Source organism: Salvelinus sp. IW2-2015, unplaced genomic scaffold, assembly GCF_002910315.2.
Source record: "Salvelinus sp. IW2-2015 unplaced genomic scaffold, ASM291031v2 Un_scaffold1034, whole genome shotgun sequence".
Lineage (NCBI taxonomy): Eukaryota > Metazoa > Chordata > Actinopteri > Salmoniformes > Salmonidae > Salvelinus > Salvelinus sp. IW2-2015.
The window spans coordinates 10,853-19,490 of record NW_019942696.1 but is presented as its reverse complement, the minus strand read 5'-3'; the positions used below and the strand labels follow the sequence as shown (position 1 = coordinate 19,490).

Here is an 8,638-nt window from a genome sequence, read left to right as displayed (position 1 = left end):
AGATTCCAGAGACTAGGGGGGGGGGGGGGGGAGAAGAGGGTGGGGGTTGTTTTGTAGATGTTTTAAATCAAAAGCTACAATATTATAGCCGTTACACCACCAACATGTCCACCTAACTGAGACGATGAAGACGAAGACTGAAGACTTTCTTTACACTTCAGAGCTTCGAGTCACGGTTGGGCAGGAGTTACCTGTAGTAGGATCTGGTTGAACTGTGGCGTCTCCTCAGCCTGTATCGGGAGGGTGTAGAGGGCGAGAGTGGCGGGGTCCACACACATCAGCATCCCTTGACAACCACCACACAGCTGGACTCTACACTGGACAACCATGGAGCTTCAAATGACCTCTGACAACCAGAACAGACATCACAACCAACAGGGTTAGAGATATGACGTTGTATCGTAGAATAATTATGACGTGTGTTATCGTAGAATTAAACAGAACACTCCATTATATTGTAGAATCAAACAGAACACTCCATTATATTGTAGAATAAACAGAAGACTCCATTATATTGTAGAATCAAACAGAAAACTCCATTATATTGTAGAATAAACAGATCACTCCATTATATGTAGAATTAAACAGAACACTCCATTATATTTGTAGAATTAAACAGAACACTCCATTATATGAGAATTAAACAGATCATTCCATTATATTGTAGAATTAAACAGAACACTCCATTATATTGTAGAATTAAACAGAACACTCCATTATATTGTACTGTAGAACTAAACAGATCACTCCATTATATTGTAGAATTAAACAGAAACACTCCATTATATTGTAGAATTAAACAGAACACTCCATTATATTGTACTGTAGAACTAAACAGAACACTCCATTATATTGTACTGTAGAACTAAACAGAAAACACTCCATTATATTGTAGAATTAAACAGAACACTCCATTATATATATTGTAGAATTAAACAGAACACTCCATTATATGTAGAATTAAACAGAACACTCCATTATATTGTATTTTAGAATCAAACAGAAAACTCCATTATATTGTATCGTAGAATTAAACAGAACACTCCATTATATTGTAGAATTAAACAGAACACTCCATTATATTGTAGAATTAAACAGATCACCCATTATATTGTAGAATAAACAGATCACTCCATTATATTGTATCGTAGAATTAAACAAACACTCCATTATATTGTAGAATTAAACAGAACACTCCATTATAGTAGAATTAAACAGATCACTCCATTATATTGTAGAATTAAACAGATCACTCCATTATATTGTAGAATAAACAGATCACTCCATTATATTGTAGAATTAAACAATCACTCCATTATATTGTAGAATTAAACAGAAACACTCCATTATATTGTACTGTAGAACTAAACAGAACACTCCATTATATTGTACTGTAGAACTAAACAGAACACTCCATTATATTGTACTGTAGAACTAAACAGAACACTCCATTATATTGTAGAATTAAACAGAACACTCCATTATATTGTAGAATTAAACAGAACACTCCATTATATTATATTGTAGAATTAAACAGAACACTCCATTATATTGTAGAATTAAACAGAACACTCCATATATTGTACTGTAGAACTAAACAGAACACTCCATTATATTGTAGAATTAAACAGAACACTCCATTATATTGTAGAATTAAACAGAACACTCCATTATATTGTATTTTAGAATCAAACAGAACACTCCATTATATTGTATCGTAGAATTAAACAGAACACTCCATATATTGTAGAATTAAACAGAACACTCCATTATATTGTAGAATTAAACAGAACACTTCATCATATTGTATTGTTTGTGTAGTGCCACAAGGTGAAAGACATAATTTGTTATGATTGTTAATTATGCATGTAATAGTTAAATGCATAGAACTTCCCAAATGTAATTTCTTTGTTTTGTGTTTGGTTCACACTAGAGTTTAATGTTGGGGAACGGTTACAGAGATTTAACAACAAACCACTCAATTTTCCCGGGATACATAATTGCGAGAAACCGGTAAACTATAATAATTTATTTATTTATATGAAGAGCGTGATGTGAAAAACATCCCCAGACCATTATTCTTCCTCCACCAAACTTTACAGTTGGCACTATGCACATTGGGGCAGATTCTGTCTGTCGGACTGCCAGATGGTGAACCGCGATTCATCTCTCCAGGAGACGCATTCCACTGCTCCAGAGTCCAATGGTGGCGAGCTTTACACCGATCCAGCCGACGCTTGGCAGTGCGCATGGTGATTTTAGGCTTGTGTGCTGCTGCTCAGCCATGGAAACCCATTTCATGAAGCTCCCGACAAACAGTTCTTGTGCTGATGTTGCTTCCAGAGCAGTTTGGAACTCGGTAGTGAGGGCTACGCACTTCAGCAGTCCCGTTCTGTGAGCTTGTGTGGTCTACCACTTCGTGACTGAGCCGTTGTTGCTCCTGGACTTTTCCATTTCACAACAAACATCACTTACAGTTGACCAGGCAGCTCTAGCAGGGCAGAAATTTGACAAACTGACTTGTTGGAAAGGTGGCATCTACTGCCAATGTTTGTCTATGGAGATTGCATGGCAGTGTGCTCGATTTTATACACCTGTGCAGCAATGGATACAGCTGAAATAGCAAAATCCACTGTGGCGGATGAATCAGAATTAGTTGGGTAACATAGATAATAAGATGTTTTATTTATATAATATGCTTAGTGAGGTACTTGTCATTAGAATGTATCCCTTTGAACTATAGTGTTGGCAGTTGCACTTTTCCCTCAGCTAGGGCTCAGTCACTTGGGGCCAGAGAGGGGAGAGGCCAGGCTGTCTTTCACATGTCCCTGGTGCTATGCAGAATATCAGAAAGGGAAGAGGACAGAATGGAACATTGTCTTCATATGTGAATGTGTCTTTACCTATTCTTAAACCATGTGAAGAATGGCGTGATTAATGGGGAACCAATTACTTGTCTCCACAATGTCTGTGTGCCAGTCACTCCCTCCTTTTCCATCGGGAGGTGTATGGCAGTGTCTGGAAACATTGTATGTCCTCTCTGATGTTGCACTTATCCTGGATAGTGTATGACCTAGAGGCTCACTCCCCTCAGTGAGCTTGTCCATGAGTGGGGTCAAGAGGGGGTTTACTTGAGATGGAGTATCTAGAGTTGAACAATTGAGTTATGCCTTGGATGAGGTAATGTTTTTTGTACTAGGAACGAGTACCAGGAACGAGATTAGAACCTCGTTTTAGAGACCAAACTGAGCATAATTTATAGCGAATGCTATCTGGCTACGGGATACTCCTTTCTCAAGTAAAAGTCCATTTGTGAAGAGTTCCTAAGATCTGTGGTTCGTCATGTAAGTTGAGAGGGGTGTATCTTGGCAATAAAAGATCTTTGCATTTTCTGTAGTCACCTCAACGGTTCATTATAGACAGTGAACTGTTGAAAGTCAAAGGCTAAAGCTTAAAGCTAATTAAAGATGTAGTTAAGTATAACTCTGACTGGTGTGTAGTTTGTAAATCTCATTTGGTAATACTGGAAAATGCCACCACACCACTAATTTGAAGGGGTGTCCACATACTTTTGAGTATATAGTGTATTAACCTTAGTGCACATACTTTTTAAATTTCACCTTTATTTAACCAGTAGGCAAGTTGAGAACACGTTCTCATTTACAATAGCGACCTGGCCAAGATAAAGCAAAGCAGTTCGACACATACAACAACACAGAGTTACACATGGAGTAAAACAAAGATACAGTAGAAAAAAATAAGTATATACAATGTGAGGCAAATGAGGTGAGATAAGGGAGGTGAAGGCAAAAAAAAGCCATTGTGGCGAAGTAAATACAATATAGCAAGTAAAACACTGGAATGGTAGATTTGCAGTGGAAGAATGTGCAAAGTAAAGATAGAAATAATGGGGTACAAAGGAGCAACATAAATAAATAAATACAGTAGGGGGGAGAGGTAGTTGTTTGCGCTAAATTATAGATGGGCTATGTACAGGTGCAGTAATCTGTGAGCTGCTATGACAGCTGGTGCTTAAAGCTAGTGAGGGAGATAAGTGTTTCCAGTTTCAGAGATTTTTGTAGTTCATTCCAGTCATTGGCAGCAGAGAACTGGAAGGAGAGGCAGCCAAAGGAAGAATTGGTTTTGGAGGTGACCAGAGAGATATTAACCTGCTGGAGCGCGTGCACAGGTGGTGGGCGCTGCTATTGGTGACCAGCGAGCTGAGATAAGGGGGGACTTTACCTAGCAGGTCTTGTAGACCTGGAGCCAGTGGGTTTGGCGACGAGTATGAAGCGAGGCCCAGACACACACAGCCCCGATCCCAGACACACACAGCCCCATCCACACACACACACACCCCGACCCCAGACACACACAGCCCCGACCCAGAAACACACAGCCCCGAGTCCCACACACACACACAGCCCCGCCCCAGAACACACACAGCCTGACCCCAGACACACAAACACAGCCTTACCCCAGACACACACAAACACCAGCCCTGACCCCAAGAAACCACCGACCAAACAACACAGCCCTGGCCCCAGACACACAAACACCAGCCCTGGCCCCCAGACACACAAACACAGCCCTGGCCCAGACACACACACACAGCCCTGACCCCAGACACACACACACACAGCCCTGACCCCTAGACACACACCACACACAGCCCTGACCCTAGAACACACACCACACAGCACCTGACCCCAGACACATACACACAGCCCTATCCCAGACACACCCACACACCACACCAGAGCCCTGAATCCCAGACACACCAAGCCCTGGCCAGACACACACACCCTGCCCCAGACACACACACACAGCCCTGCCCCAGACACACACACACAGCCCTGACCCCAAGCACACACACACACAGCCCTGACCCCAGACACACACAGCCCTGACCCCAGGACACACACACACACAGCCCTGACCCCCTAGACACACACAACACACAGCCCTGACCCCTAGACCACACACACAACACAGCCCTGACCCCAGAACACAACACACAGCCCTGACTCCCAACACACACACACACAGAGCCCTATCACCAGACCACGACACACACACAGAGCCCTGATCCCAGACCCACACAGCCCTGATCCCAGACACACACAGCCCCCGATCCCAGACAACCTCAAAACAGCATGTGACAGATATGAGTTATACATTTATATACCATGACATTTGATGAGGAGATGCTCACAGAGTTCTAGACCAAGTTACCTGCTTGTGATCTCCATCCTCTAGGCTGTAGGCTATATAGTGAGGTGAGAGTTAGGAACCAACTCCCAACACATAGACCTGCCTCTTCTCCCCCAGAGTACACCGCCTGGTACTGGACCGTATCACTGTGGGCAACAACAAAAAAATACTTCAATAGTTTAGCACCAAAAGGCCGAAGACCTGGATTCAAAAAGAGCATTTTTAAATCTTTCAGATACTTTGTACATTTGTTTGTTTAGCACTTTCTGGAGCACCAGATGGGCTTGCACTTTTTGGGACCAGTTCTTATTGTTCCATTTGCATCAGCTACAGTATCTGAAAGAAAACAGATACTGTTCGGACCCAGGTATGAGTACCAGTGTCCTACTTGTGAGGATCTGTGTTTTATGCACTATAGCCCGCCCACCAACATAATTGTGATTGAATATTGTATGCTGTTATCTGCTTTGTTGCATGTGTGCCTGTGTGTGTGTGCTGGAGTAACATTTTGCCCCAGATAGTGTGCTGAGAAGCTGTGGTTAACCTTGAGCGGGAGACAGTTATGCTTTCTATGCAGGTGCAAATAGTCCAACAGTGTTATAAAAACTGTCTGACCTCAGTTCTCTAGGTGGGAGCGTAAATCTACACAGCTACAGCGCCCGACACCAAGGAGCGCCAAGAGGCTGGGGCAGCTGAAGCGCCTGCGATAGGGCTGAGGCAAGTTTAAACCACTGCTCAGCCTCCTCTACGATTATTTATACTGCTGATAGAGTAGTGTTCCAACCCAGTTCTGAGTTGCCCTATCATAGTATAATAACTGTGTTGGTACACATTTTTAGAGTGCTCTGTCTACCCTGCGAGGTGTTACAGTGAACCCGTATATACGAAAAATTGCATTTATCATTTATTGCTGAGTTTAATAAAATACTAGTATATTCGGTGACTCTGAATCACATGTTTATCCTGATACCAGATTGAATTGACGCAACCTCTTAACATACTGTACCCTACCCGTCAGGCAGGTTTCCACCCATTTTCTGGGTCCATTGGAGAGGGTAGTGGAGAGAGATTACAGCTTCTTAAGCACCGCCACATGCTTTACTGGTGTCCCTGATAGGCCACAAAACAAGCAGCCTGGAAGCTGAAAAAGAGAGAACATTATGACAAGTTAGTCATCTTCAAATATTTAAAATCTTGTCCGATTCTATTGAGTCTCTCAGCTACAAAACTGCATTAAATGGTGAACGGGTCCATCTGCCAGGAACACAGGGACAACCACGCGCACCCTGCCAGTGATCCAGCACGGCCTCCCAGTTCAGCCCACCCATGTTTGTGTCTCCAGAACGGAGCAAACGACCATCTCCAAACCACCATCAGAGCATCTGAGAGAAGACGTAAAAACAGTCAAATATGCCACCATCAAGCATCTAGAGAACACGTAAAAGATATCCTGACTGTCAAATAATCCGCTGTCAAAGATGAAAGGCAGAATCTTAAACAATTAACAGAGACCAAAAATAAAGCCGATATAAATTGACTCTGTACAACACAGTTATGTTGACTAAGCCAAGTAACTAGGCAGTCTACAATGAACTTAAAAAAGGTTATTGTCACCTTGTCCATGCAGCAGAAGTATATCTATGGTTCCCTCTGGTCCCGCCTTGTCAACATGTCTCCAAACTGTGAAGTAGGAATAGAAAATAATTAACTATGAAAGATATTCAACAACAATTATTATTATTATTTTTGTCACAGATTTCAGACTAAAAGAGAAAAGCCAGAAACATATTTTGTATTGTAATATGAATGACAAAATACTCAGATCTCCAGTCCTGGAGTTGAAAGAGGCAAAGATATTCTTGTCGGTGGCGAGAAACAGCATTTTAGATGACTGCGAATGCGAGTCAAAGTGGGCAAAGAGTGTCTTCCCCACATACTGCTGTCTCCTGGAAATAGGACAGACAATATTTCACAGTCAAGACTAGCAGCCCACAGAGAAATCCTAGTCTTCTGTTGAAATATAGCTAGATATTTTTGACTTTAGCTAATCAATCACCACATGTACATTTGTCTTCTTCATTACTGCTGCGTTTTGAGACTCAGTATCATATCTGTGGCAAAGACACCTGTCACAAGGAGCAGATGGGACATGGGTCTTCTTCCCGCATGGATCCTTGACCCCCAGTAAAGAAGAGGAAGCGATCCAATACGATATTTACATTCGTGAGTGATTGGCTATATATTCCAACAAGCGACTGTCAATACAGGTGCAGAGATGAAAAGAATACCTATTGACTGAACCCGATCCCCAGAGGCTTACTTACTGTCTTTTCGCCATGATCTATCATATTGGACGCTGTCAATGGTTAGCACATAGCACTAGCTTACGTTAGCTAGCTGCATAGCGGACTCAACGGGCATTCTCAATGAACAGATACATACCAATCAAATTTGCCAACTTGATCTTCGAAGACAGCTTCACTCATGACAAATAAAGAAAAGAAAATTACAAATAGAGACGTTGGTTTAGACATTTTAGCAGATGGCTTCATAGAAAGATAACGACCCATGTACTAATCCCTTCCGGGTCGATGTTCTTCTTTCGTTTTGATTGGCGGTTTGTAAATTAACACATAAGGTGTATTACCGCCACCTACCGAGCTGGAGTGTGACACACACACACACACACACACACACACAGGTGCAAAAACACACAGAGACACACACAGACACACAACCACACACACAAACAGATGCCGAGAAAGAAGGAATTGTAAATCTCCATTCATGCTCTCACTTCCACAAACCCTGACTGCCATCTGTGAGCCTGTAGGACCACAACCATAAACTGTAGAAACACAACCATAGACTGCACAAACACAACCATAAACTATAGGACCACAACCATAGACTGTATAAACACAACCATAAACTGTAGAAACACAACCATAGACTGTACAAACACAACCATAAACTGTAAAAAAATTCAAAAGATGCGAAATCGTGATTTAGTCCAAATAATCAGAGATGAAAAACCCAAACCGCTGATCCTAGTAAAACTGCAGCATGTTCTCTCAGCCTCAAAAATGTGTAGAATTACAGGAAATTTGCTGTTTCCCTTTGCCCAGACTTTGTGTGTGTGTGTGTGTGGGGGGGGGGGGGGGGGGCTTGCGAAACTAATCTACGCCACTGTCTACCCTTGTTTTCCAGTAAGAGCTCATATGAACATCTTTAAATCCATGTCTTAATTGTTTCAAGGACTTAAAAATCCTTCTTTAAAACTTCTTCAGGATCGGTGGGTCCCCTGCGGGACGGTTGAGCTAACGTAGGCTAATGCGATTAGCATGAGGGTGTAAGTAACAAGAACATTTCCCAGGACAGAGACAAATCTGATATTGGCAGAAAGCTTAGATTTTTGTTAAAA

The 8,638-nt window shown here is 42.1% G+C and overlaps 1 pseudogene; it reads right to left on the bottom strand.

The window, feature by feature from the left end:
- The window catches only part of LOC112069508 (ER membrane protein complex subunit 1-like), a 33,420-nt pseudogene extending 25,609 nt beyond the window's left edge, over nt 1-7,811 (bottom strand).
- Nucleotides 7,812-8,638: the final 827 nt, after the last annotated feature.